This window comes from Gasterosteus aculeatus, chromosome 13, assembly GCF_964276395.1.
Source record: "Gasterosteus aculeatus chromosome 13, fGasAcu3.hap1.1, whole genome shotgun sequence".
Taxonomy (NCBI): Eukaryota; Metazoa; Chordata; class Actinopteri; order Perciformes; family Gasterosteidae; genus Gasterosteus; species Gasterosteus aculeatus.
Window position 1 is genome coordinate 447,614 of NC_135701.1, and position 25,643 is coordinate 473,256.

Here is a 25,643-nt window from a genome sequence, read left to right on the forward strand (position 1 = left end):
TTCTGGTCCTCCTACTCTGCAGGTGAATAATAGCAGTTAAAAAAAAGTGAAACTGCTGCATTTAGGGACCACGTGGCCTAATGGACAAGGCGTCTGACTTCGGATCAGAAGATTGAGGGTTCGAGTCCCTTCTTGGTTGAAACTTCCAAGATATTTGTAAGAAGTCTTGTGCAAAGTTGAATTTCATCAGATATATGCATTTTTGTTTCCAACAAAATATACTTCCATTATAGTTAAATTCATTCTCTTCACCGTGTATTTTAATGGGGAAATTAAAGGTGATAGGCTCTCACAACTGACTGACAATTGTTTACTGCCTGCATTTTCGAAGTTCTCATTTGGCCTGAAATCTGGATTTACTGTAGTTGGATAAAATCAAGAGAAAAGGGCCGGTTAGCTCAGATGGTCAGAGCGTGGTGCTAATAACGCCAAGGTCATGGGTTCAATCCCCATACTGGCCAAGGATTGCCAGGATACCATGTTTTTATTTAGTCTGTGTTATTCCAGCCTCTGAAACTGTCCTATTCCAAAGAAGAATCCAATAGAAAGTGATCTGATACGACATCCCATCCAGGTTCAATGATCTACCTCCATCCAAATATTTTTTTGTGGAAACCCATTCATCCTGTCTAGCAATGCCAAGCCAGTAGGTGATCCCACTGGTAACATTCTCAAGTATTCTCCCAGGCCAATTAAAAAAAATCTAAACTGTGTCTTTACCTGACATTGTCAGAACGTAATGGTGATACTATGTGATTGTAAGTTAAGTCGCAAAACCCCCTGGTAACACTCATTCAACAATAAATCCGTCCACACTTGCAGTACATATTTAAATTCATGATGGCGTTGCAAACCTCAGGTGTTGAAAGATATTTTTCTGGTCCTCCTACTCTGCAGGTGAATAATAGCAGTTAAAAAAAAGTGAAACTGCTGCATTTAGGGACCACGTGGCCTAATGGACAAGGCGTCTGACTTCGGATCAGAAGATTGAGGGTTCGAGTCCCTTTGTGGTTGAAACTTCCAAGATATTTGTAAGATGTCTTGTGCAAAGTTGAATTTCATCAGATATATGCATTGTTGTTTCCAACAAAATATACTTCCATTATATTTAAATTCATTCTCTTCACCGTCTATTTTAATGGGGAAATTAAAGGTGATAGGCTCTCACAACTGATTGACAATTATTTACTGCCTGCATCATAGAAGTTCTCATTTGGCCTGGAATCTGGATTTACTGTAGTTGGATAAAATCAAGAGAAAAGGGCCGGTTAGCTCAGATGGTCAGAGCGTGGTGCTAATAACGCCAAGGTCATGGGTTCAATCCCCATACTGGCCAAGGATTGCCAGGATATCATGTTTTTATTTAGTCTGTGTTATTCCAGCCTCTGAAACTGTCCTATTCCAAAGAAGAATCCAATAGAAAGTGATCTGATACGACATCCCATCCAGGTTCAATGATCTACCTCCATCCAAATATTTTTTTGTGGAAACCCATTCATCCTGTCTAGCAATGCCAAGCCAGTAGGTGATCCCACTGGTAACATTCTCAAGTATTCTCCCAGGCCAATTAAAAAAAATCTAAACTGTGTCTTTACCTGACATTGTCAGAACGTAATGGTGATACTATGTGATTGTAAGTTAAGTCGCAAAACCCCCTGGTAACACTCATTCAACAATAAATCCGTCCACACTTGCAGTACATATTTAAATTCATGATGGCGTTGCAAACCTCAGGTGTTGAAAGATATTTTTCTGGTCCTCCTACTCTGCAGGTGAATAATAGCAGTTAAAAAAAAATGAAACTGCTGCATTTAGGGACCACGTGGCCTAATGGACAAGGCGTCTGACTTCGGATCAGAAGATTGAGGGTTCGAGTCCCTTCGTGGTTGAAACTTCCAAGATATTTGTAAGATGTCTTGTGCAAAGTTGAATTTCATCAGATATATGCATTGTTGTTTCCAACAAAATATACTTCCATTATATTTAAATTCATTCTCTTCACCGTCTATTTTAATGGGGAAATTAAAGGTGATAGGCTCTCACAACTGATTGACAATTATTTACTGCCTGCATCATAGAAGTTCTCATTTGGCCTGGAATCTGGATTTACTGTAGTTGGATAAAATCAAGAGAAAAGGGCCAGTTAGCTCAGATGGTCAGAGCGTGGTGCTAATAACGCCAAGGTCATGGGTTCAATCCCCATACTGGCCAAGGATTGCCAGAATATCATATGTTTTTATTTAGTCTGTGTTATTCCAGCCTCTGAAACTGTCCTATTCCAAAGAAGAATCCAATAGAAAGTGAGCTGATACGACATCCCATCCAGGTTCAATGATCTACCTCCATCCAAATATTTTTTTGTGGAAACCCATTCATCCTGTCTAGCAATGCCAAGCCAGTAGGTGATCCCACTGGTAACATTCTCAAGTATTCTCCCAGGCCAATTAAAAAAAATCTAAACTGTGTCTTTACCTGACATTGTCAGAACGTAATGGTGATACTATGTGATTGTAAGTTAAATCGCAAAACCCCCTGGTAACACTCATTCAACGATAAATCCGTCCACACTTGCAGTAGATGTTTAAATTCATGATGGCGTTGCAAACCTCAGGTGTTGAAAGATATTTTTCTGGTCCTCCTACTCTGCAGGTGAATAATAGCAATTTAAAAAAAATGAAACTGTTGCATTTAGGGACCACGTGGCCTAATGGACAAGGCGTCTGACTTCGGATCAGAAGATTGAGGGTTCGAGTCCCTTCTTGGTTGAAACTTCCAAGATATTTGTAAGATGTCTTGTGCAAAGTTGAATTTCCTCAGGTATGAGCGTTGTTGTTTCCAACAAAATATACTTCGATTATATTTGAATTCATTCTCTTCACCGTCTATTTTAATGGGGAAATTAAAGGTGATAGGCTCTCACAACTGATTGACAATTATTTACTGCCTGCATCATAGACGTTCTCATTTGGCCTGGAATCTGGATTTACTGTAGTTGGATAAAATCAAGAGAAAAGGGCCGGTTAGCTCAGATGGTCAGAGCGTGGTGCTAATAACGCCAAGGTCATGGGTTCAATCCCCATACTGGCCAAGGCTTGCCAGGATATCATGTTTTTATTTATTCTGTGTTATTCCAGCCTCTGAAACTGTCCTATTCCAAAGAAGAATCCAATAGAAAGTGAGCTGATACTACATCCCATCCAGGTTCAATGATCTACCTCCATCCAAATATTTTTTTGTGGAAACCCATTCATCCTGTCTAGCAATGCCAAGCCAGTAGGTGATCCCACTGGTAACATTCTCAAGTATTCTCCCAGGCCAATTAAAACAAATCTAAACTGTGTCTTTACCTGACATTGTCAGAACGTAATGGTGATACTATGTGATTGTAAGTTAAATCGCAAAACCCCCTGGTAACACTCATTCAACGATAAATCCGTCCACACTTGCAGTAGATGTTTAAATTCATGATGGCGTTGCAAACCTCAGGTGTTGAAAGATATTTTTCTGGTCCTCCTACTCTGCAGGTGAATAATAGCAATTTAAAAAAAATGAAACTGTTGCATTTAGGGACCACGTGGCCTAATGGACAAGGCGTCTGACTTCGGATCAGAAGATTGAGGGTTCGAGTCCCTTCTTGGTTGAAACTTCCAAGATATTTGTAAGATGTCTTGTGCAAAGTTGAATTTCCTCAGGTATGAGCGTTGTTGTTTCCAACAAAATATACTTCGATTATATTTGAATTCATTCTCTTCACCGTCTATTTTAATTTGGGAAATTAAAGGTGATAGGCTCTCACAACTGATTGACAATTATTTACTGCCTGCATCATAGACGTTCTCATTTGGCCTGGAATCTGGATTTACTGTAGTTGGATAAAATCAAGAGAAAAGGGCCGGTTAGCTCAGATGGTCAGAGCGTGGTGCTAATAACGCCAAGGTCATGGGTTCAATCCCCATACTGGCCAAGGATTGCCAGAATATCATATGTTTTTATTTAGTCTGTGTTATTCCAGCCTCTGAAACTGTCCTATTCCAAAGAAGAATCCAATAGAAAGTCAGCTGTTACTACATCCAATCCAGGTTCAATGATCTACCTCCATCCAAATATTTTTTTGTGGAAACCCATTCATCCTGTCTAGCAATGCCAAGCCAGTAGGTGATCCCACTGGTAACATTCTCAAGTATTCTCCCAGGCCAATTAAAACAAATCTAAACTGTGTCTTTACCTGACATTGTCAGAACGTAATGGTGATACTATGTGATTGTAAGTTAAATCGCAAAACCCCCTGGTAACACTCATTCAACGATAAATCCGTCCACACTTGCAGTACATATTTAAATTCATGATGGCGTTGCAAACCTCAGGTGTTGAAAGATATTTTTCTGGTCCTCCTACTCTGCAGGTGAATAATAGCAGTTAAAAAAAAATGAAACTGCTGCATTTAGGGACCACGTGGCCTAATGGACAAGGCGTCTGACTTCGGATCAGAAGATTGAGGGTTCGAGTCCCTTCGTGGTTGAAACTTCCAAGATATTTGTAAGATGTCTTGTGCAAAGTTGAATTTCATCAGATATATGCATTGTTGTTTCCAACAAAATATACTTCCATTATATTTAAATTCATTCTCTTCACCGTCTATTTTAATGGGGAAATTAAAGGTGATAGGCTCTCACAACTGATTGACAATTATTTACTGCCTGCATCATAGAAGTTCTCATTTGGCCTGGAATCTGGATTTACTGTAGTTGGATAAAATCAAGAGAAAAGGGCCAGTTAGCTCAGAAGGTCAGAGCGTGGTGCTAATAACGCCAAGGTCATGGGTTCAATCCCCATACTGGCCAAGGATTGCCATGATATCATGTTTTTATTTAGTCTGTGTTATTCCAGCCTCTGAAACTGTCCTATTCCAAAGAAGAATCCAATAGAAAGTGAGCTGATACGACATCCCATCCAGGTTCAATGATCTACCTCCATCCAAATATTTTTTTGTGGAAACCCATTCATCCTGTCTAGCAATGCCAAGCCAGTAGGTGATCCCACTGGTAACATTCTCAAGTATTCTCTCAGGCCAATTAAAAAAAATCTAAACTGTGTCTTTACTTGACATTGTCAGAACGTAATGGTGATACTATGTGATTGTAAGTTAAGTCGCAAAACCCCCTGGTAACACTCATTCAACAATAAATCCGTCCACACTTGCAGTAGATGTTTAAATTCATGATGGCGTTGCAAACCTCAGGTGTTGAAAGATATTTTTCTGGTCCTCCTACTCTGCAGGTGAATAATAGCAGTTAAAAAAAAGTGAAACTGCTGCATTTAGGGACCACGTGGCTTAATGGACAAGGCGTCTGACTTCGGATCAGAAGATTGAGGGTTCGAGTCCCTTCGTGGTTGAAACTTCCAAGATATTTGTAAGATGTCTTGTGCAAAGTTGAATTTCCTCAGGTATGAGCGTTGTTGTTTCCAACAAAATATACTTCGATTATATTTGAATTCATTCTCTTCACCGTCTATTTTAATGGGGAAATTAAAGGTGATAGGCTCTCACAACTGATTGACAATTATTTACTGCCTGCATCATAGACGTTCTCATTTGGCCTGGAATCTGGATTTACTGTAGTTGGATAAAATCAAGAGAAAAGGGCCGGTTAGCTCAGATGGTCAGAGCGTGGTGCTAATAACGCCAAGGTCATGGGTTCAATCCCCATACTGGCCAAGGCTTGCCAGGATATCATGTTTTTATTTATTCTGTGTTATTCCAGCCTCTGAAACTGTCCTATTCCAAAGAAGAATCAAATAAAAAGTGAGCTGATACTACATCCCATCCAGGTTCAATGATCTACCTCCATCCAAATATTTTTTTGTGGAAACCCATTCATCCTGTCTAGCAATGCCAAGCCAGTAGGTGATCCCACTGGTAACATTCTCAAGTATTCTCCCAGGCCAATTAAAACAAATCTAAACTGTGTCTTTACCTGACATTGTCAGAACGTAATGGTGATACTATGTGATTGTAAGTTAAATCCCAAAAAAAACCCGGTAACACTCATTCAACGATAAATCCGTCCACACTTGCAGTAGATATTTAAATTCATGATGGCGTTGCAAACCTCAGGTGTTGAAAGATATTTTTCTGGTCCTCCTACTCTGCAGGTGAATAATAGCAGTTAAAAAAAAATGAAACTGCTGCATTTAGGGACCACGTGGCCTAATGGACAAGGCGTCTGACTTCGGATCAGAAGATTGAGGGTTCGAGTCCCTTCGTGGTTGAAACTTCCAAGATATTTGTAAGATGTCTTGTGCAAAGTTGAATTTCATCAGATATATGCATTGTTGTTTCCAACAAAATATACTTCCATTATATTTAAATTCATTCTCTTCACCGTCTATTTTAATGGGGAAATTAAAGGTGATAGGCTCTCACAACTGATTGACAATTATTTACTGCCTGCATCATAGAAGTTCTCATTTGGCCTGGAATCTGGATTTACTGTAGTTGGATAAAATCAAGAGAAAAGGGCCAGTTAGCTCAGATGGTCAGAGTGTGGTGCTAATAACGCCAAGGTCATGGGTTCAATCCCCATACTGGCCAAGGATTGCCAGAATATCATATGTTTTTATTTAGTCTGTGTTATTCCAGCCTCTGAAACTGTCCTATTCCAAAGAAGAATCCAATAGAAAGTGAGCTGATACGACATCCCATCCAGGTTCAATGATCTACCTCCATCCAAATATTTTTTTGTGGAAACCCATTCATCCTGTCTAGCAATGCCAAGCCAGTAGGTGATCCCACTGGTAACATTCTCAAGTATTCTCCCAGGCCAATTAAAAAAAATCTAAACTGTGTCTTTACCTGACATTGTCAGAACGTAATGGTGATACTATGTGATTGTAAGTTAAATCGCAAAACCCCCTGGTAACACTCATTCAACGATAAATCCGTCCACACTTGCAGTAGATGTTTAAATTCATGATGGCGTTGCAAACCTCAGGTGTTGAAAGATATTTTTCTGGTCCTCCTACTCTGCAGGTGAATAATAGCAATTTAAAAAAAATGAAACTGTTGCATTTAGGGACCACGTGGCCTAATGGACAAGGCGTCTGACTTCGGATCAGAAGATTGAGGGTTCGAGTCCCTTCTTGGTTGAAACTTCCAAGATATTTGTAAGAAGTCTTGTGCAATGTTGAATTTCATCAGGTATATGCATTGTTGTTTCCAACAAAATATACTTCCATTATATTTAAATTCATTCTCTTCACCGTCTATTTTAATGGGGAAATTAAAGGTGATAGGCTCTCACAACTGATTGACAATTATTTACTGCCTGCATCATAGAAGTTCTCATTTGGCCTGGAATCTGGATTTACTGTAGTTGGATAAAATCAAGAGAAAAGGGCCGGTTAGCTCAGATGGTCAGAGCGTGGTGCTAATAACGCCAAGGTCATGGGTTCAATCCCCATACTGGCCAAGGATTGCCATGATATCATGTTTTTATTTAGTCTGTGTTATTCCAGCCTCTGAAACTGTCCTATTCCAAAGAAGAATCCAATAGAAAGTGAGCTGATACGACATCCCATCCAGGTTCAATGATCTACCTCCATCCAAATATTTTTTTGTGGAAACCCATTCATCCTGTCTAGCAATGCCAAGCCAGTAGGTGATCCCACTGGTAACATTCTCAAGTATTCTCTCAGGCCAATTAAAAAAAATCTAAACTGTGTCTTTACTTGACATTGTCAGAACGTAATGGTGATACTATGTGATTGTAAGTTAAGTCGCAAAACCCCCTGGTAACACTCATTCAACAATAAATCCGTCCACACTTGCAGTAGATGTTTAAATTCATGATGGCGTTGCAAACCTCAGGTGTTGAAAGATATTTTTCTGGTCCTCCTACTCTGCAGGTGAATAATAGCAGTTAAAAAAAAGTGAAACTGCTGCATTTAGGGACCACGTGGCCTAATGGACAAGGCGTCTGACTTCGGATCAGAAGATTGAGGGTTCGAGTCCCTTCGTGGTTGAAACTTCCAAGATATTTGTAAGATGTCTTGTGCAAAGTTGAATTTCCTCAGGTATGAGCGTTGTTGTTTCCAACAAAATATACTTCGATTATATTTGAATTCATTCTCTTCACCGTCTATTTTAATGGGGAAATTAAAGGTGATAGGCTCTCACAACTGATTGACAATTATTTACTGCCTGCATCATAGACGTTCTCATTTGGCCTGGAATCTGGATTTACTGTAGTTGGATAAAATCAAGAGAAAAGGGCCGGTTAGCTCAGATGGTCAGAGCGTGGTGCTAATAACGCCAAGGTCATGGGTTCAATCCCCATACTGGCCAAGGCTTGCCAGGATATCATGTTTTTATTTATTCTGTGTTATTCCAGCCTCTGAAACTGTCCTATTCCAAAGAAGAATCCAATAGAAAGTGAGCTGATACTACATCCCATCCAGGTTCAATGATCTACCTCCATCCAAATATTTTTTTGTGGAAACCCATTCATCCTGTCTAGCAATGCCAAGCCAGTAGGTGATCCCACTGGTAACATTCTCAAGTATTCTCCCAGGCCAATTAAAAAAAATCTAAACTGTGTCTTTACCTGACATTGTCAGAACGTAATGGTGATACTATGTGATTGTAAGTTAAATCGCAAAACCCCCTGGTAACACTCATTCAACGATAAATCCGTCCACACTTGCAGTAGATGTTTAAATTCATGATGGCGTTGCAAACCTCAGGTGTTGAAAGATATTTTTCTGGTCCTCCTAATCTGCAGGTGAATAATAGCAGTTAAAAAAAAATGAAACTGCTGCATTTAGGGACCACGTGGCCTAATGGACAAGGCGTCTGACTTCGGATCAGAAGATTGAGGGTTCGAGTCCCTTCGTGGTTGAAACTTCCAAGATATTTGTAAGAAGTCTTGTGCAAAGTTGAATTTCATCAGGTATATGCATTGTTGTTTCCAACAAAATATACTTCCATTATATTTAAATTCATTCTCTTCACCGTCTATTTTAATGGGGAAATTAAAGGTGATAGGCTCTCACGACTGATTGACAATTATTTACTGCCTGCATCATAGAAGTTCTCATTTGGCCTGGAATCTGGATTTACTGTAGTTGGATAAAATCAAGAGAAAAGGGCCGGTTAGCTCAGATGGTCAGAGCGTGGTAATAATAACGCCAAGGTCATGGGTTCAATCCCCATACTGGCCAAGGATTGCCAGAATATCATATGTTTTTATTTAGTCTGTGTTATTCCAGCCTCTGAAACTGTCCTATTCCAAAGAAGAATCCAATAGAAAGTCAGCTGTTACTACATCCCATCCAGGTTCAATGATCTACCTCCATCCAAATATTTTTTTGTGGAAACCCATTCATCCTGTCTAGCAATGCCAAGCCAGTAGGTGATCCCACTGGTAACATTCTCAAGTATTCTCCCAGGCCAATTAAAAAAAATCTAAACTGTGTCTTTACCTGACATTGTCAGAACGTAATGGTGATACTATGTGATTGTAAGTTAAATCGCAAAACCCCCTGGTAACACTCATTCAACGATAAATCCGTCCACACTTGCAGTAGATGTTTAAATTCATGATGGCGTTGCAAACCTCAGGTGTTGAAAGATATTTTGCTGGTCCTCCTACTCTGCAGGTGAATAATAGCAGTTAAAAAAAATGAAACTGTTGCATTTAGGGACCACGTGGCCTAATGGACAAGGCGTCTGACTTCGGATCAGAAGATGGAGGGTTCGAGTCCCTTCTTGGTTGAAACTTCCAAGATATTTGTAAGAAGTCTTGCGCAAAGTTGAATTTCATCAGATATATGCATTTTTGTTTCCAACAAAATATACTTCCATTATAGTTAAATTCATTCTCTTCACCGTCTATTTTAATTGGGAAATTAAAGGTGATAGGCTCTCACAACTGATTGACAATTATTTACTGCCTGCATCACAGAAGTTCTCATTTGGCCTGAAATCTGGATTTACTGTAGTTCGATAAAATCAAGAGAAAAGGGCCGGTTAGCTCAGATGGTCAGAGCGTGGTGCTAATAACGCCAAGGTCATGGGTTCAATCCCCATACTGGCCAAGGATTGCCAGAATATCATATGTTTTTATTTAGTCTGTGTTATTCCAGCCTCTGAAACTGTCCTATTCCAAAGAAGAATCCAATAGAAAGTCAGCTGTTACTACATCCCATCCAGGTTCAATGATCTCCCTCCATCCAAAGGTTTTTTTGTGGAAACCCATTCATTCTGTCTAGCAATGCCAAGCCAGTAGGTGATCCCACTGGTAACATTCTCAAGTATTCTCCCAGGCCAATTAAAAAAAATCAAAACTGTGTCTTTACCTGACATTGTCAGAACGTAATGGTGATACTATGTGATTGTAAGTTAAATCCCAAAAAAAACCCGGTAACACTCATTCAATGATAAATCCGTCCACACTTGCAGTACATATTTAAATTCATGATGGCGTTGCAAACCTCAGGTGTTGAAAGATATTTTTCTGGTCCTCCTACTTTGCAGGTGAATAATAGCAGTTAAAAAAAATGAAACTGTTGCATTTAGGGACCACGTGGCCTAATGGACAAGGTGTCTGACTTCGGATCAGAAGATGGAGGGTTCGAGTCCCTTCTTGGTTGAAACTTCCAAGATATTTGTAAGAAGTCTTGTGCAAAGTAGAATTTCCTCAAGTATGAGCATTGTTGTTTCCAACAAAACATACTTCCATTATAGTTAAATTCATTCTCTTCACCGTCTATTTTAATGGGGAAATTAAAGGTGATACGCTCTCACAACTGATTGACAATTATTTACTGCCTGCATCATAGAAGTTCTCATTTGGCCTGAAATCTGGATTTACTGTAGTTGGATAAAATCAAGAGAAAAGGGCTGGTTAGCTCAGATGGTCAGAGTGTGGTGCTAATAACGCCAAGGTCATGGGTTAAATCCCCATACTGGCCAAGGATTGCCAGAATATCATATGTTTTTATTTAGTCTGTGTTATTCCAGCCTCTGAAACTGTCCTATTCCAAAGAAGAATCCAATAGAAAGTCAGCTGTTACTACATCCAATCCAGGTTCAATGATCTACCTCCATCCAAATATTTTTTTGTGGAAACCCATTCATCCTGTCTAGCAATGCCAAGCCAGTAGGTGATCCCACTGGTAACATTCTCAAGTATTCTCCCAGGCCAATTAAAAAAAATCTAAACTGTGTCTTTACCTGACATTGTCAGAACGTAATGGTGATACTATGTGATTGTAAGTTAAGTCGCAAAACCCCCTGGTAACACTCATTCAACAATAAATCCGTCCACACTTGCAGTACATATTTAAATTCATGATGGCGTTGCAAACCTCAGGTGTTGAAAGATATTTTTCTGGTCCTCCTACTCTGCAGGTGAATAATAGCAGTGAAAAAGAAAGTGAAACTGCTGCATTTAGGGACCACGTGGCCTAATGGACAAGGCGTCTGACTTCGGATCAGAAGATGGAGGGTTCGAGTCCCTTCTTGGTTGAAACTTCCAAGATATTTGTAAGAAGTCTTGCGCAAAGTTGAATTTCATCAGATATATGCATTTTTGTTTCCAACAAAATATACTTCCATTATAGTTAAATTCATTCTCTTCACCGTCTATTTTAATTGGGAAATTAAAGGTGATAGGCTCTCACAACTGATTGACAATTATTTACTGCCTGCATCATAGAAGTTCTCATTTGGCCTGAAATCTGGATTTACTGTAGTTGGATAAAATCAAGAGAAAAGGGCCGGTTAGCTCAGATGGTCAGAGCGTGGTGCTAATAACGCCAAGGTCATGGGTTCAATCCCCATACTGGCCAAGGATTGCCAGGATATCATGTTTTTATTTAGTCTGTGTTATTCCAGCCTCTGAAACTGTCCTATTCCAAAGAAGAATCCAATAGAAAGTCAGCTGTTACTACATCCCATCCAGGTTCAATGATCTCCCTCCATCCAAAGGTTTTTTTGTGGAAACCCATTCATTCTGTCTAGCAATGCCAAGCCAGTAGGTGATCCCACTGGTAACATTCTCAAGTATTCTCCCAGGCCAATTAAAAAAAATCAAAACTGTGTCTTTACCTGACATTGTCAGAACGTAATGGTGATACTATGTGATTGTAAGTTAAATCCCAAAAAAAACCCGGTAACACTCATTCAATGATAAATCCGTCCACACTTGCAGTACATATTTAAATTCATGATGGCGTTGCAAACCTCAGGTGTTGAAAGATATTTTTCTGGTCCTCCTACTTTGCAGGTGAATAATAGCAGTTAAAAAAAATGAAACTGTTGCATTTAGGGACCACGTGGCCTAATGGACAAGGTGTCTGACTTCGGATCAGAAGATGGAGGGTTCGAGTCCCTTCTTGGTTGAAACTTCCAAGATATTTGTAAGAAGTCTTGTGCAAAGTAGAATTTCCTCAAGTATGAGCATTGTTGTTTCCAACAAAACATACTTCCATTATAGTTAAATTCATTCTCTTCACCGTCTATTTTAATGGGGAGATTAAAGGTGATACGCTCTCACAACTGATTGACAATTATTTACTGCCTGCATCATAGAAGTTCTCATTTGGCCTGAAATCTGGATTTACTGTAGTTGGATAAAATCAAGAGAAAAGGGCTGGTTAGCTCAGATGGTCAGAGTGTGGTGCTAATAACGCCAAGGTCATGGGTTAAATCCCCATACTGGCCAAGGATTGCCAGAATATCATATGTTTTTATTTAGTCTGTGTTATTCCAGCCTCTGAAACTGTCCTATTCCAAAGAAGAATCCAATAGAAAGTCAGCTGTTACTACATCCAATCCAGGTTCAATGATCTACCTCCATCCAAATATTTTTTTGTGGAAACCCATTCATCCTGTCTAGCAATGCCAAGCCAGTAGGTGATCCCACTGGTAACATTCTCAAGTATTCTCCCAGGCCAATTAAAACAAATCTAAACTGTGTCTTTACCTGACATTGTCAGAACGTAATGGTGATACTATGTGATTGTAAGTTAAATCGCAAAACCCCCTGGTAACACTCATTCAACGATAAATCCGTCCACACTTGCAGTAGATGTTTAAATTCATGATGGCGTTGCAAACCTCAGGTGTTGAAAGATATTTCTCTGTTCCTCCTACTCTGCCGGTGAATAATAGCAGTAAAAAAAAAGTGAAACTGCTGCATTTAGGGACCACGTAGCCTAATGGACAAGGCGTCTGACTTTGGATCAGAAGATTGAGGGTTCGAGTCCCTTCGTGGTTGAAACTTCCAAGATATTTGTAAGAAGTCTTGTGCAAAGTTGAATTTCATCAGGTATATGCATTGTTGTTTCCAACAAAATATACTTCCATTATATTTAAATTCATTCTCTTCACCGTCTATTTTAATGGGGAAATTAAAGGTGATACGCTCTCACAACTGATTGACAATTATTTACTGCCTGCATCATAGAAGTTCTCATTTGGCCTGAAATCTGGATTTACTGTAGTTGGATAAAACCAAGAGAAAAGGGCCGGTTAGCTCAGATGGTCAGAGCGTGGTGCTAATAACGCCAAGGTCATGGGTTCAATCCCCATACTGGCCAAGGATTGCCAGGATATCATGTTTTTATTTAGTCTGTGTTATTCCAGCCTCTGAAACTGTCCTATTCCAAAGAAGAATCCAATAGAAAGTCAGCTGTTACTACATCCCATCCAGGTTCAATGATCTACCTCCATCCAAATATTTTTTTGTGGAAACCCATTCATCCTGTCTAGCAATGCCAAGCCAGTAGGTGATCCCACTGGTAACATTCTCAAGTATTCTCCCAGGCCAATTAAAAAAAATCTAAACTGTGTCTTTACCTGACATTGTCAGAACGTAATGGTGATACTATGTGATTGTAAGTTAAGTCGCAAAACCCCCTGGTAACACTCATTCAACAATAAATCCGTCCACACTTGCAGTACATATTTAAATTCATGATGGCGTTGCAAACCTCAGGTGTTGAAAGATATTTTTCTGGTCCTCCTACTCTGCAGGTGAATAATAGCAGTGAAAAAGAAAGTGAAACTGCTGCATTTAGGGACCACGTGGCCTAATGGACAAGGCGTCTGACTTCGGATCAGAAGATGGAGGGTTCGAGTCCCTTCTTGGTTGAAACTTCCAAGATATTTGTAAGAAGTCTTGCGCAAAGTTGAATTTCATCAGATATATGCATTTTTGTTTCCAACAAAATATACTTCCATTATAGTTAAATTCATTCTCTTCACCGTCTATTTTAATTGGGAAATTAAAGGTGATAGGCTCTCACAACTGATTGACAATTATTTACTGCCTGCATCATAGAAGTTCTCATTTGGCCTGAAATCTGGATTTACTGTAGTTGGATAAAATCAAGAGAAAAGGGCCGGTTAGCTCAGATGGTCAGAGCGTGGTGCTAATAACGCCAAGGTCATGGGTTCAATCCCCATACTGGCCAAGGATTGCCAGAATATCATATGTTTTTATTTAGTCTGTGTTATTCCAGCCTCTGAAACTGTCCTATTCCAAAGAAGAATCCAATAGAAAGTCAGCTGTTACTACATCCCATCCAGGTTCAATGATCTCCCTCCATCCAAAGGTTTTTTTGTGGAAACCCATTCATTCTGTCTAGCAATGCCAAGCCAGTAGGTGATCCCACTGGTAACATTCTCAAGTATTCTCCCAGGCCAATTAAAAAAAATCAAAACTGTGTCTTTACCTGACATTGTCAGAACGTAATGGTGATACTATGTGATTGTAAGTTAAGTCGCAAAACCCCCTGGTAACACTCATTCAACAAAAAATCCGTCCACACTTGCAGTACATATTTAAATTCATGATGGCGTTGCAAACCTCAGGTGTTGAAAGATATTTTTCTGGTCCACCTACTCTGCCGGTGAATAATAGCAGTGAAAAAGAAAGTGAAACTGCTGCATTTAGGGACCACGTGGCCTAATGGACAAGGCGTCTGACTTCGGATCAGAAGATTGAGGGTTTGAGTCCCTTCGTGGTTAAAACTTCCAAGATATTTGTAAGATGTCTTGTGCAAAGTTAAATTTCCTCAGGTATGAGCATTGTTGTTTCCAACAAAATACTTTTCCATTATATTTAAATTCATTCTCTTCACCGTCTATTTTAATGGGGAAATTAAAGGTGATAGGCTCTCACAACTAATTGACAATTATTTACTGCCTGCATTTTAGAAGTTCTCATTTGGCATGAAGTCTGGATTTAATGTGGTTGGATAAAGTCAAGAGAAAAGGGCCGGTAGGCTCAGATGGTCAGAGCGTGGTGCTAATAACGCCAAGGTCATGGGTTCAATCCCCATACTGGCCAAGGATTGCCAGAATATCATATGTTTTTATTTAGTCTGTGTTATTCCAGCCTCTGAAACTGTCCTATTCCAAAGAAGAATCCATAGAAAGTCAGCTGTTACTACATCCCATCCAGGTTCAATGATCTACCTCCATCCAAATATTTTTTTGTGGAAACCCATTCATCCTGTCTAGCAATGCCAAGCCAGTAGGTTATCCCACTGGTAACATTCTCAAGTATTCTCCCAGGCCAATTAAAAAAAATCTAAACTGTGTCTTTACCTGACATTGTCAGAACGTAATGGTGATACTATGTGATTGTAAGTTAAATCGCAAAACCCCCTGGTAACACTCATTCAACGATAAATCCGTCCACACTTGCAGTAGATGTTTAAATTCATGATGGCGTTGCAAACCTCAGGTGTTGAAAGATATTTTTCTGGTCCTCCTACTCTGCAGGTGAATAATAGCAGTTAAAAAAAATGAAACTGTTGCATTTAGGGACCACGTGGCCTAATGGACAAGGCGTCTGACTTCGGATCAGAAGATTGAGGGTTCGAGTCCCTTCTTGGTTGAAACTTCCAAGATATTTGTAAGAAGTCTTGTGCAAAGTTGAATTTCATCAGGTATATGCATTGTTGTTTCAAACAAAATATACTTCCATTATATTTAAATTCATTCTCTTCACCGTCTATTTTAATGGGGAAATTAAAGGTGATAGGCTCTCACAACTGATTGACAATTATTTACTGCCTGCATCATAGAAGTTCTCATTTGGCCTGAAATCTGGATTTACTGTAGTTGGATAAAATCAAGAGAAAAGGGCCGGTTAGCTCAGATGGTCAGAGCGTGGTGCTAATAACGCCAAGGTCATGGGTTCAATCCCCATACTGGCCAAGGATTGCCAGGTTATCATGTTTTTATTTAGTCTGTGTTATTCCAGCCTCTGAAACTGCCCTATTCCAAAGAAGAATCCAATAGAAAGTCAGCTGTTACTACATCCCATCCAGGTTCAATGATCTACCTCCATCCAAAGGTTTTTTTGTGGAAACCCATTCATTCTGTCTAGCAATGCCAAGCCAGTAGGTGATCCCACTGGTAACATTCTCAAGTATTCTCCCAGGCCAATTAAAACAAATCTAAACTGTGTCTTTACCTGACATTGTCAGAACGTAATGGTGATACTATGTGATTGTAAGTTAAATCCCAAAAAAACCCCGGTAACACTCATTCAACGATAAATCCGTCCACACTTGCAGTAGATATTTAAATTCATGATGGCGTTGCAAACCTCAGGTGTTGAAAGATATTTTTCTGGTCCTCCTACTCTGCAGGTGAATAATAGCAGTTAAAAAAAAGTGAAACTGCTGCATTTAGGGACCTCGTGGCCTAATGGACAAGGCGTCTGACTTCGGATCAGAAGATTGAGGGTTCGAGTCCCTTCGTGGTTGAAACTTCCAAGATATTTGTAAGATGTCTTGTGCAAAGTTGAATTTCATCAGATATATTCATTGTTGTTTCCAACAAAATATACTTCCATTATATTTAAATTCATTCTCTTCACCGTCTATTTTAATGGGGAAATTAAAGGTGATAGGCTCTCACAACTGATTGACAATTATTTACTGCCTGCATCATAGAAGTTCTCATTTGGCCTGGAATCTGGATTTACTGTAGTTGGATAAAATCAAGAGAAAAGGGCCGGTTAGCTCAGATGGTCAGAGCGTGGTGCTAATAACGCCAAGGTCATGGGTTCAATCCCCATACTGGCCAAGGATTGCCAGAATATCATATGTTTTTATTTAGTCTGTGTTATTCCAGCCTCTGAAACTGTCCTATTCCAAAGAAGAATCCAATAGAAAGTCAGCTGTTACTACATCCAATCCAGGTTCAATGATCTACCTCCATCCAAATATTTTTTTGTGGAAACCCATTCATCCTGTCTAGCAATGCCAAGCCAGTAAGTGATCCCACTGGTAACATTCTCAAGTATTCTCCCAGGCCAATTAAAACAAATCTAAACTGTGTCTTTACCTGACATTGTCAGAACGTAATGGTGATACTATGTGATTGTAAGTTAAATCGCAAAACCCCCTGGTAACACTCATTCAACGATAAATCCGTCCACACTTGCAGTAGATGTTTAAATTCATGATGGCGTTGCAAACCTCAGGTGTTGAAAGATATTTCTCTGTTCCTCCTACTCTGCCGGTGAATAATAGCAGTAAAAAAAAAGTGAAACTGCTGCATTTAGGGACCACGTAGCCTAATGGACAAGGCGTCTGACTTTGGATCAGAAGATTGAGGGTTCGAGTCCCTTCGTCGTTGAAACTTCCAAGATATTTGTAAGAAGTCTTGTGCAAAGTTGAATTTCATCAGGTATATGCATTGTTGTTTCCAACAAAATATACTTCCATTATATTTAAATTCATTCTCTTCACCGTCTATTTTAATGGGGAAATTAAAGGTGATACGCTCTCACAACTGATTGACAATTATTTACTGCCTGCATCATAGAAGTTCTCATTTGGCCTGAAATCTGGATTTACTGTAGTTGGATAAAACCAAGAGAAAAGGGCCGGTTAGCTCAGATGGTCAGAGCGTGGTGCTAATAACGCCAAGGTCATGGGTTCAATCCCCATACTGGCCAAGGATTGCCAGGATATCATGTTTTTATTTAGTCTGTGTTATTCCAGCCTCTGAAACTGTCCTATTCCAAAGAAGAATCCAATAGAAAGTCAGCTGTTACTACATCCCATCCAGGTTCAATGATCTACCTCCATTCAAATATTTTTTTGTGGAAACCCATTCATCCTGTCTAGCAATGCCAAGCCAGTAGGTGATCCCACTGGTAACATTCTCAAGTATTCTCCCAGGCCAATTAAAAAAAATCTAAACTGTGTCTTTACCTGACATTGTCAGAACGTAATGGTGATACTATGTGATTGTAAGTTAAGTCGCAAAACCCCCTGGTAACACTCATTCAACAATAAATCCGTCCACACTTGCAGTACATATTTAAATTCATGATGGCGTTGCAAACCTCAGGTGTTGAAAGATATTTTTCTGGTCCTCCTACTCTGCAGGTGAATAATAGCAGTGAAAAAGAAAGTGAAACTGCTGCATTTAGGGACCACGTGGCCTAATGGACAAGGCGTCTGACTTCGGATCAGAAGATGGAGGGTTCGAGTCCCTTCTTGGTTGAAACTTCCAAGATATTTGTAAGAAGTCTTGCGCAAAGTTGAATTTCATCAGATATATGCATTTTTGTTTCCAACAAAATATACTTCCATTATAGTTAAATTCATTCTCTTCACCGTCTATTTTAATTGGGAAATTAAAGGTGATAGGCTCTCAGAACTGATTGACAATTATTTACTGCCTGCATCATAGAAGTTCTCATTTGGCCTGAAATCTGGATTTACTGTAGTTGGATAAAATCAAGAGAAAAGGGCCGGTTAGCTCAGATGGTCAGAGCGTGGTGCTAATAACGCCAAGGTCATGGGTTCAATCCCCATACTGGCCAAGGATTGCCAGGATATCATGTTTTTATTTAGTCTGTGTTATTCCAGCCTCTGAAACTGTCCTATTCCAAAGAAGAATCCAATAGAAAGTCAGCTGTTACTACATCCCATCCAGGTTCAATGATCTACCTCCATCCAAATATTTTTTTGTGGAAACCCATTCATCCTGTCTAGCAATGCCAAGCCAGTAGGTGATCCCACTGGTAACATTCTCAAGTATTCTCCCAGGCCAATTAAAAAAAATCTAAACTGTGTCTTTACCTGACATTGTCAGAACGTAATGGTGATACTATGTGATTGTAAGTTAAATCTCAAAACCCGCTGGTAACACTCATTCAACGATAAATCCGTCCACACTTGCAGTAGATGTTTAAATTCATGATGGCGTTGCAAACCTCAGGTGTTGAAAGATATTTTTCTGGTCCTCCTACTTTGCAGGTGAATAATAGCAGTTAAAAAAAATGAAACTGGTGCATTTAGGGACCACGTGGCCTAATGGACAAGGTGTCTGACTTCGGATCAGAAGATTGAGGGTTCGAGTCCCTTCTTGGTTGAAATTTCCAAGATATTTGTAAGAAGTCTTGTGCAAAGTTGAATTTCATCAGATATATGCATTTTTGTTTCCAACAAAATATACTTCCATTATAGTTAAATTCATTCTCTTCACCGTGTATTTTAATGGGGAAATTAAAGGTGATAGGCTCTCACAACTGACTGACAATTGTTTACTGCCTGCATTTTCGAAGTTCTCATTTGGCATGAAATCTGGATTTACTGTAGTTGGATAAACTCAAGAGAAAAGGGCCGGTTAGCTCAGATGGTCAGAGCGTGGTGCTAATAACGCCAAGGTCATGGGTTCAATCCCCATACTGGCCAAGGATTGCCAGGATACCATGTTTTTATTTAGTCTGTGTTATTCCAGCCTCTGAAACTGTCCTATTCCAAAGAAGAATCCAATAGAAAGTGAGCTGATACTACATCCCATCCAGGTTCAATGATCTACCTCCATCCAAATATTTTTTTGTGGAAACCCATTCATCCTGTCTAGCAATGCCAAGCCAGTAGGTGATCCCACTGGTAACATTCTCAAGTATTCTCCCAGGCCAATTAAAAAAAATCAAAACTGTGTCTTTACCTGACATTGTCAGAACGTAATGGTGATACTATGTGATTGTAAGTTAAGTCGCAAAACCCCCTGGTAACACTCATTCAACAAAAAATCCGTCCACACTTGCAGTACATATTTAAATTCATGATGGCGTTGCAAACCTCAGGTGTTGAAAGATATTTTTCTGGTCCTCCTACTCTGCCGGTGAATAATAGCAGTGAAAAAGAAAGTGAAACTGCTGCATTTAGGGACCACGTGGCCTAATGGACAAGGCGTCTGACTTCGGATCAGAAGATTGAGGGTTCGAGTCCCTTCGTGGTTGAAACTTCCAAGATATTTGTAAGATGTCTTGTGCAAAGTTAAATTTCCTCAGGTATGAGCATTGTTGTTTCCAACAAAATACTTTTCCATTATATTTAAATTCATTCTCTTCACCGTCTATTTTAATGGGGAAATTAAAGGTGATAGGCTCTCACAACTAATTGACAATTATTTACTGCCTGCATTTTAGAAGTTCTCATTTGGCATGAAGTCTGGATTTAATGTGGTTGGATAAAGTCAAGAGAAAAGGGCCGGTAGGCTCAGATGGTCAGAGCGTGGTGCTAATAACGCCAAGGTCATGGGTTCAATCCCCATACTGGCCAAGGATTGCCAGAATATCATATGTTTTTATTTAGTCTGTGTTATTCCAGCCTCTGAAACTGTCCTATTCCAAAGAAGAATCCAATAGAAAGTCAGCTGTTACTACATCCCATCCAGGTTCAATGATCTACCTCCATCCAAATATTTTTTTGTGGAAACCCATTCATCCTGTCTAGCAATGCCAAGCCAGTAGGTGATCCCACTGGTAACATTCTCAAGTATTCTCCCAGGCCAATTAAAAAAAATCAAAACTGTGTCTTTACCTGACATTGTCAGAACGTAATGGTGATACTATGTGATTGTAAGTTAAATCCCAAAAAAAACCCGGTAACACTCATTCAATGACAAATCCGTCCACACTTGCAGTACATATTTAAATTCATGATGGCGTTGCAAACCTCAGGTGTTGAAAGATATTTTTCTGGTCCTCCTACTCTGCAGGTGAATAATAGCAGTGAAAAAGAAAGTGAAACTGCTGCATTTAGGGACCACGTGGCCTAATGGACAAGGCGTCTGACTTCGGATCAGAAGATGGAGGGTTCGAGTCCCTTCTTGGTTGAAACTTCCAAGATATTTGTAAGAAGTCTTGCGCAAAGTTGAATTTCATCAGATATATGCATTTTTGTTTCCAACAAAATATACTTCCATTATAGTTAAATTCATTCTCTTCACCGTCTATTTTAATTGGGAAATTAAAGGTGATAGGCTCTCAGAACTGATTGACAATTATTTACTGCCTGCATCATAGAAGTTCTCATTTGGCCTGAAATCTGGATTTACTGTAGTTGGATAAAATCAAGAGAAAAGGGCCGGTTAGCTCAGATGGTCAGAGCGTGGTGCTAATAACGCCAAGGTCATGGGTTCAATCCCCATACTGGCCAAGGATTGCCAGGATATCATGTTTTTATTTAGTCTGTGTTATTCCAGCCTCTGAAACTGTCCTATTCCAAAGAAGAATCCAATAGAAAGTCAGCTGTTACTACATCCCATCCAGGTTCAATGATCTACCTCCATCCAAATATTTTTTTGTGGAAACCCATTCATCCTGTCTAGCAATGCCAAGCCAGTAGGTGATCCCACTGGTAACATTCTCAAGTATTCTCCCAGGCCAATTAAAAAAAATCTAAACTGTGTCTTTACCTGACATTGTCAGAACGTAATGGTGATACTATGTGATTGTAAGTTAAATCTCAAAACCCGCTGGTAACACTCATTCAACGATAAATCCGTCCACACTTGCAGTAGATGTTTAAATTCATGATGGCGTTGCAAACCTCAGGTGTTGAAAGATATTTTTCTGGTCCTCCTACTTTGCAGGTGAATAATAGCAGTTAAAAAAAATGAAACTGGTGCATTTAGGGACCACGTGGCCTAATGGACAAGGTGTCTGACTTCGGATCAGAAGATTGAGGGTTCGAGTCCCTTCTTGGTTGAAATTTCCAAGATATTTGTAAGAAGTCTTGTGCAAAGTTGAATTTCATCAGATATATGCATTTTTGTTTCCAACAAAATATACTTCCATTATAGTTAAATTCATTCTCTTCACCGTGTATTTTAATGGGGAAATTAAAGGTGATAGGCTCTCACAACTGACTGACAATTGTTTACTGCCTGCATTTTCGAAGTTCTCATTTGGCATGAAATCTGGATTTACTGTAGTTGGATAAACTCAAGAGAAAAGGGCCGGTTAGCTCAGATGGTCAGAGCGTGGTGCTAATAACGCCAAGGTCATGGGTTCAATCCCCATACTGGCCAAGGATTGCCAGGATACCATGTTTTTATTTAGTCTGTGTTATTCCAGCCTCTGAAACTGTCCTATTCCAAAGAAGAATCCAATAGAAAGTGAGCTGATACTACATCCCATCCAGGTTCAATGATCTACCTCCATCCAAATATTTTTTTGTGGAAACCCATTCATCCTGTCTAGCAATGCCAAGCCAGTAGGTGATCCCACTGGTAACATTCTCAAGTATTCTCCCAGGCCAATTAAAGAAAATCTAAACTGTGTCTTTACCTGACATTGTCAGAACGTAATGGTGATACTATGTGATTGTAAGTTAAATCGCAAAACCCCCTGGTAACACTCATTCAACGATAAATCCGTCCACACTTGCAGTAGATGTTTAAATTCATGATGGCGTTGCAAACCTCAGGTGTTGAAAGATATTTTTCTGGTCCTCCTACTCTGCAGGTGAATAATAGCAGTTAAAAAAAAAAAAACTGTTGCATTTAGGGACCACGTGGCCTAATGGACAAGGCGTCTGACTTCGGATCAGAAGATGGAGGGTTCGAGTCCCTTCTTGGTTGAAACTTCCAAGATATTTGTAAGAAGTCTTGTGCAAAGTTGAATTTCATCAGATATATGTTTTTTTGTTTCCAGCAAAATATACTTCCATTATAGTTAAATTCATTCTCTTCACCGTGTATTTTAATGGGGAAATTAAAGGTGATAGGCTCTCACAACTGACTGACAATTGTTTACTGCCTGCATTTTAGAAGTTCTCATTTGGCCTGAAATCTGGATTTACTGTAGTTGGATAAAATCAAGAGAAAAGGGCTGGTTAGCTCAGATGGTCAGAGTGTGGTGCTAATAACGCCAAGGTCATGGGTTCAATCCCCATACTGGCCAAGGATTGCCAGAATATCATATGTTTTTATTTAGTCTGTGTTATTCCAGCCTCTGAAACTGTCCTATTCCAAAGAAGAATCCAATAGAAAGTCAGCTGTTACTACATCCAATCCAGGTTCAATGATCTACCTCCATCCAAATATTTTTTTGTGGAAACCCATTCATCCTGTCTAGCAATGCCAAGCCAGTAGGTGATCCCACTGGTAACATTCTCAAGTATTCTCCCAGGCCAATTAAAAAATATCAAAACTGTGTCTTTACCTGACATTGTCAGAACGTAATGGTGATACTATGTGATTGTAAGTTAAATCCCCAAAAAAACCCGGTAACACTCATTCAACGATAAATCCGTCCACACTTGCAGTAGATGTTTAAATTCATGATGGCGTTGCAAACCTCAGGTGTTGAAAGATATTTTTCTGGTCCTCCTACTCTGCAGGTGAATAATAGCAGTTAAAAAAAGTGAAACTGCTGCATTTAGGGACCACGTGGCCTAATGGACAAGGTGTCTGACTTCGGATCAGAAGATTGAGGGTTCGAGTCCCTTCTTGGTTGAAACTTCCAAGATATTTGTAAGAAGTCTTGTGCAAAGTTGAATTTCATCAGATATATGCATTTTTGTTTCCAACAAAATATACTTCCATTATAGTTAAATTCATTCTCTTCACCGTGTATTTTAATGGGGAAATTAAAGGTGATAGGCTCTCACAACTGACTGACAATTGTTTACTGCCTGCATTTTCGAAGTTCTCATTTGGCATGAAATCTGGATTTACTGTAGTTGGATAAAATCAAGAGAAAAGGGCCGGTTAGCTCAGATGGTCAGAGCGTGGTGCTAATAACGCCAAGGTCATGGGTTCAATCCCCATACTGGCCAAGGATTGCCAGGATACCATGTTTTTATTTAGTCTGTGTTATTCCAGCCTCTGAAACTGTCCTATTCCAAAGAAGAATCCAATAGAAAGTGAGCTGATACTACATCCCATCCAGGTTCAATGATCTACCTCCATCCAAATATTTTTTTGTGGAAACCCATTCATCCTGTCTAGCAATGCCAAGCCAGTAGGTGATCCCACTGGTAACATTCTCAAGTATTCTCCCAGGCCAATTAAAGAAAATCTAAACTGTGTCTTTACCTGACATTGTCAGAACGTAATGGTGATACTATGTGATTGTAAGTTAAATCCCAAAAAAAACCCGGTAACACTCATTCAACGATAAATCCGTCCACAATTGCAGTAGATGTTTAAATTCATGATGGCGTTGCAAACCTCAGGTGTTGAAAGATATTTTTCTGGTCCTCCTACTCTGCAGGTGAATAATAGCAGTTAAAAAAAAATGAAACTGCTGCATTTAGGGACCACGTGGCCTAATGGACAAGGCGTCTGACTTCGGATCAGAAGATTGAGGGTTCGAGTCCCTTCGTGGTTGAAACTTCCAAGATATTTGTAAGATGTCTTGTGCAAAGTTGAATTTCATCAGATATATGCATTGTTGTTTCCAACAAAATATACTTCCATTTTATTAAATTCATTCTCTTCACCGTCTATTTTAATGGGGAAATTAAAGGTGATAGGCTCTCACAACTGATTGACAATTATTTACTGCCTGCATCATAGAAGTTCTCATTTGGCCTGGAATCTGGATTTACTGTAGTTGGATAAAATCAAGAGAAAAGGGCCAGTTAGCTCAGATGGTCAGAGCGTGGTGCTAATAACGCCAAGGTCATGGGTTCAATCCCCATACTGGCCAAGGATTGCCAGAATATCATATGTTTTTATTTAGTCTGTGTTATTCCAGCCTCTGAAACTGTCCTATTCCAAAGAAGAATCCAATAGAAAGTGAGCTGATACGACATCCCATCCAGGTTCAATGATCTACCTCCATCCAAATATTTTTTTGTGGAAACCCATTCATCCTGTCTAGCAATGCCAAGCCAGTAGGTGATCCCACTGGTAACATTCTCAAGTATTCTCCCAGGCCAATTAAAAAAAATCTAAACTGTGTCTTTACCTGACATTGTCAGAACGTAATGGTGATACTATGTGATTGTAAGTTAAGTCGCAAAACCCCCTGGTAACACTCATTCAACAATAAATCCGTCCACACTTGCAGTACATATTTAAATTCATGATGGCGTCGCAAACCTCAGGTGTTGAAAGATATTTTTCTGGTCCTCCTACTCTGCCGGTGAATAATAGCAGTGAAAAAGAAAGTGAAACTGCTGCATTTAGGGACCACGTGGCCTAATGGACAAGGCGTCTGACTTCGGATCAGAAGATGGAGGGTTCGAGTCCCTTCTTGGTTGAAACTTCCAAGATATTTGTAAGAAGTCTTGCGCAAAGTTGAATTTCATCAGATATATGCATTTTTGTTTCCAACAAAATATACTTCCATTATAGTTAA

The 25,643-nt window shown here is 39.5% G+C and overlaps 46 non-coding genes across 46 annotated transcripts; all 46 read left to right on the plus strand.

Moving 5' to 3' along the window:
• Positions 1–66: 66 nt before the first annotated feature.
• trnar-ucg (transfer RNA arginine (anticodon UCG)) lies at positions 67–139 on the plus strand. The gene has a single exon. It is a non-coding gene; the product is annotated as a tRNA-Arg (tRNA).
• A 248-nt stretch (positions 140–387) lies between these two features.
• trnai-aau (transfer RNA isoleucine (anticodon AAU)) lies at positions 388–461 on the plus strand. Its single transcript has one exon. It is a non-coding gene; the product is annotated as a tRNA-Ile (tRNA).
• A 480-nt stretch (positions 462–941) lies between these two features.
• trnar-ucg (transfer RNA arginine (anticodon UCG)) lies at positions 942–1,014 on the plus strand. Its single transcript has one exon. It is a non-coding gene; the product is annotated as a tRNA-Arg (tRNA).
• A 248-nt stretch (positions 1,015–1,262) lies between these two features.
• Positions 1,263–1,336, plus strand: trnai-aau (transfer RNA isoleucine (anticodon AAU)). The gene has a single exon. It is a non-coding gene; the product is annotated as a tRNA-Ile (tRNA).
• Positions 1,337–1,816: 480 nt separating this feature from the next.
• On the plus strand, positions 1,817–1,889 carry trnar-ucg (transfer RNA arginine (anticodon UCG)). The gene has a single exon. It is a non-coding gene; the product is annotated as a tRNA-Arg (tRNA).
• A 248-nt stretch (positions 1,890–2,137) lies between these two features.
• On the plus strand, positions 2,138–2,211 carry trnai-aau (transfer RNA isoleucine (anticodon AAU)). Its single transcript has one exon. It is a non-coding gene; the product is annotated as a tRNA-Ile (tRNA).
• A 482-nt stretch (positions 2,212–2,693) lies between these two features.
• Positions 2,694–2,766, plus strand: trnar-ucg (transfer RNA arginine (anticodon UCG)). The gene has a single exon. It is a non-coding gene; the product is annotated as a tRNA-Arg (tRNA).
• Positions 2,767–3,014: 248 nt separating this feature from the next.
• Positions 3,015–3,088, plus strand: trnai-aau (transfer RNA isoleucine (anticodon AAU)). Its single transcript has one exon. It is a non-coding gene; the product is annotated as a tRNA-Ile (tRNA).
• Positions 3,089–3,568: 480 nt separating this feature from the next.
• On the plus strand, positions 3,569–3,641 carry trnar-ucg (transfer RNA arginine (anticodon UCG)). Its single transcript has one exon. It is a non-coding gene; the product is annotated as a tRNA-Arg (tRNA).
• A 249-nt stretch (positions 3,642–3,890) lies between these two features.
• trnai-aau (transfer RNA isoleucine (anticodon AAU)) lies at positions 3,891–3,964 on the plus strand. The gene has a single exon. It is a non-coding gene; the product is annotated as a tRNA-Ile (tRNA).
• Positions 3,965–4,446: 482 nt separating this feature from the next.
• trnar-ucg (transfer RNA arginine (anticodon UCG)) lies at positions 4,447–4,519 on the plus strand. Its single transcript has one exon. It is a non-coding gene; the product is annotated as a tRNA-Arg (tRNA).
• Positions 4,520–4,767: 248 nt separating this feature from the next.
• trnai-aau (transfer RNA isoleucine (anticodon AAU)) lies at positions 4,768–4,841 on the plus strand. The gene has a single exon. It is a non-coding gene; the product is annotated as a tRNA-Ile (tRNA).
• Positions 4,842–5,321: 480 nt separating this feature from the next.
• trnar-ucg (transfer RNA arginine (anticodon UCG)) lies at positions 5,322–5,394 on the plus strand. Its single transcript has one exon. It is a non-coding gene; the product is annotated as a tRNA-Arg (tRNA).
• Positions 5,395–5,642: 248 nt separating this feature from the next.
• Positions 5,643–5,716, plus strand: trnai-aau (transfer RNA isoleucine (anticodon AAU)). Its single transcript has one exon. It is a non-coding gene; the product is annotated as a tRNA-Ile (tRNA).
• A 481-nt stretch (positions 5,717–6,197) lies between these two features.
• Positions 6,198–6,270, plus strand: trnar-ucg (transfer RNA arginine (anticodon UCG)). The gene has a single exon. It is a non-coding gene; the product is annotated as a tRNA-Arg (tRNA).
• A 248-nt stretch (positions 6,271–6,518) lies between these two features.
• trnai-aau (transfer RNA isoleucine (anticodon AAU)) lies at positions 6,519–6,592 on the plus strand. The gene has a single exon. It is a non-coding gene; the product is annotated as a tRNA-Ile (tRNA).
• A 482-nt stretch (positions 6,593–7,074) lies between these two features.
• Positions 7,075–7,147, plus strand: trnar-ucg (transfer RNA arginine (anticodon UCG)). The gene has a single exon. It is a non-coding gene; the product is annotated as a tRNA-Arg (tRNA).
• Positions 7,148–7,395: 248 nt separating this feature from the next.
• Positions 7,396–7,469, plus strand: trnai-aau (transfer RNA isoleucine (anticodon AAU)). Its single transcript has one exon. It is a non-coding gene; the product is annotated as a tRNA-Ile (tRNA).
• A 480-nt stretch (positions 7,470–7,949) lies between these two features.
• Positions 7,950–8,022, plus strand: trnar-ucg (transfer RNA arginine (anticodon UCG)). The gene has a single exon. It is a non-coding gene; the product is annotated as a tRNA-Arg (tRNA).
• Positions 8,023–8,270: 248 nt separating this feature from the next.
• trnai-aau (transfer RNA isoleucine (anticodon AAU)) lies at positions 8,271–8,344 on the plus strand. The gene has a single exon. It is a non-coding gene; the product is annotated as a tRNA-Ile (tRNA).
• A 480-nt stretch (positions 8,345–8,824) lies between these two features.
• trnar-ucg (transfer RNA arginine (anticodon UCG)) lies at positions 8,825–8,897 on the plus strand. The gene has a single exon. It is a non-coding gene; the product is annotated as a tRNA-Arg (tRNA).
• Positions 8,898–10,021: 1,124 nt separating this feature from the next.
• On the plus strand, positions 10,022–10,095 carry trnai-aau (transfer RNA isoleucine (anticodon AAU)). Its single transcript has one exon. It is a non-coding gene; the product is annotated as a tRNA-Ile (tRNA).
• Positions 10,096–10,898: 803 nt separating this feature from the next.
• Positions 10,899–10,972, plus strand: trnai-aau (transfer RNA isoleucine (anticodon AAU)). Its single transcript has one exon. It is a non-coding gene; the product is annotated as a tRNA-Ile (tRNA).
• An 804-nt stretch (positions 10,973–11,776) lies between these two features.
• trnai-aau (transfer RNA isoleucine (anticodon AAU)) lies at positions 11,777–11,850 on the plus strand. Its single transcript has one exon. It is a non-coding gene; the product is annotated as a tRNA-Ile (tRNA).
• An 801-nt stretch (positions 11,851–12,651) lies between these two features.
• trnai-aau (transfer RNA isoleucine (anticodon AAU)) lies at positions 12,652–12,725 on the plus strand. Its single transcript has one exon. It is a non-coding gene; the product is annotated as a tRNA-Ile (tRNA).
• Positions 12,726–13,207: 482 nt separating this feature from the next.
• On the plus strand, positions 13,208–13,280 carry trnaq-uug (transfer RNA glutamine (anticodon UUG)). The gene has a single exon. It is a non-coding gene; the product is annotated as a tRNA-Gln (tRNA).
• Positions 13,281–13,528: 248 nt separating this feature from the next.
• On the plus strand, positions 13,529–13,602 carry trnai-aau (transfer RNA isoleucine (anticodon AAU)). Its single transcript has one exon. It is a non-coding gene; the product is annotated as a tRNA-Ile (tRNA).
• An 802-nt stretch (positions 13,603–14,404) lies between these two features.
• Positions 14,405–14,478, plus strand: trnai-aau (transfer RNA isoleucine (anticodon AAU)). The gene has a single exon. It is a non-coding gene; the product is annotated as a tRNA-Ile (tRNA).
• Positions 14,479–14,961: 483 nt separating this feature from the next.
• trnar-ucg (transfer RNA arginine (anticodon UCG)) lies at positions 14,962–15,034 on the plus strand. Its single transcript has one exon. It is a non-coding gene; the product is annotated as a tRNA-Arg (tRNA).
• A 248-nt stretch (positions 15,035–15,282) lies between these two features.
• Positions 15,283–15,356, plus strand: trnai-aau (transfer RNA isoleucine (anticodon AAU)). The gene has a single exon. It is a non-coding gene; the product is annotated as a tRNA-Ile (tRNA).
• Positions 15,357–15,836: 480 nt separating this feature from the next.
• On the plus strand, positions 15,837–15,909 carry trnar-ucg (transfer RNA arginine (anticodon UCG)). Its single transcript has one exon. It is a non-coding gene; the product is annotated as a tRNA-Arg (tRNA).
• A 248-nt stretch (positions 15,910–16,157) lies between these two features.
• On the plus strand, positions 16,158–16,231 carry trnai-aau (transfer RNA isoleucine (anticodon AAU)). Its single transcript has one exon. It is a non-coding gene; the product is annotated as a tRNA-Ile (tRNA).
• A 481-nt stretch (positions 16,232–16,712) lies between these two features.
• trnar-ucg (transfer RNA arginine (anticodon UCG)) lies at positions 16,713–16,785 on the plus strand. Its single transcript has one exon. It is a non-coding gene; the product is annotated as a tRNA-Arg (tRNA).
• A 248-nt stretch (positions 16,786–17,033) lies between these two features.
• Positions 17,034–17,107, plus strand: trnai-aau (transfer RNA isoleucine (anticodon AAU)). The gene has a single exon. It is a non-coding gene; the product is annotated as a tRNA-Ile (tRNA).
• Positions 17,108–17,589: 482 nt separating this feature from the next.
• Positions 17,590–17,662, plus strand: trnaq-uug (transfer RNA glutamine (anticodon UUG)). The gene has a single exon. It is a non-coding gene; the product is annotated as a tRNA-Gln (tRNA).
• Positions 17,663–17,910: 248 nt separating this feature from the next.
• On the plus strand, positions 17,911–17,984 carry trnai-aau (transfer RNA isoleucine (anticodon AAU)). Its single transcript has one exon. It is a non-coding gene; the product is annotated as a tRNA-Ile (tRNA).
• An 802-nt stretch (positions 17,985–18,786) lies between these two features.
• Positions 18,787–18,860, plus strand: trnai-aau (transfer RNA isoleucine (anticodon AAU)). The gene has a single exon. It is a non-coding gene; the product is annotated as a tRNA-Ile (tRNA).
• An 800-nt stretch (positions 18,861–19,660) lies between these two features.
• Positions 19,661–19,734, plus strand: trnai-aau (transfer RNA isoleucine (anticodon AAU)). The gene has a single exon. It is a non-coding gene; the product is annotated as a tRNA-Ile (tRNA).
• A 481-nt stretch (positions 19,735–20,215) lies between these two features.
• On the plus strand, positions 20,216–20,288 carry trnar-ucg (transfer RNA arginine (anticodon UCG)). The gene has a single exon. It is a non-coding gene; the product is annotated as a tRNA-Arg (tRNA).
• Positions 20,289–20,536: 248 nt separating this feature from the next.
• On the plus strand, positions 20,537–20,610 carry trnai-aau (transfer RNA isoleucine (anticodon AAU)). The gene has a single exon. It is a non-coding gene; the product is annotated as a tRNA-Ile (tRNA).
• Positions 20,611–21,415: 805 nt separating this feature from the next.
• trnai-aau (transfer RNA isoleucine (anticodon AAU)) lies at positions 21,416–21,489 on the plus strand. Its single transcript has one exon. It is a non-coding gene; the product is annotated as a tRNA-Ile (tRNA).
• An 800-nt stretch (positions 21,490–22,289) lies between these two features.
• On the plus strand, positions 22,290–22,363 carry trnai-aau (transfer RNA isoleucine (anticodon AAU)). The gene has a single exon. It is a non-coding gene; the product is annotated as a tRNA-Ile (tRNA).
• An 800-nt stretch (positions 22,364–23,163) lies between these two features.
• trnai-aau (transfer RNA isoleucine (anticodon AAU)) lies at positions 23,164–23,237 on the plus strand. Its single transcript has one exon. It is a non-coding gene; the product is annotated as a tRNA-Ile (tRNA).
• An 803-nt stretch (positions 23,238–24,040) lies between these two features.
• Positions 24,041–24,114, plus strand: trnai-aau (transfer RNA isoleucine (anticodon AAU)). Its single transcript has one exon. It is a non-coding gene; the product is annotated as a tRNA-Ile (tRNA).
• A 481-nt stretch (positions 24,115–24,595) lies between these two features.
• trnar-ucg (transfer RNA arginine (anticodon UCG)) lies at positions 24,596–24,668 on the plus strand. Its single transcript has one exon. It is a non-coding gene; the product is annotated as a tRNA-Arg (tRNA).
• A 247-nt stretch (positions 24,669–24,915) lies between these two features.
• Positions 24,916–24,989, plus strand: trnai-aau (transfer RNA isoleucine (anticodon AAU)). The gene has a single exon. It is a non-coding gene; the product is annotated as a tRNA-Ile (tRNA).
• Positions 24,990–25,643: the final 654 nt, after the last annotated feature.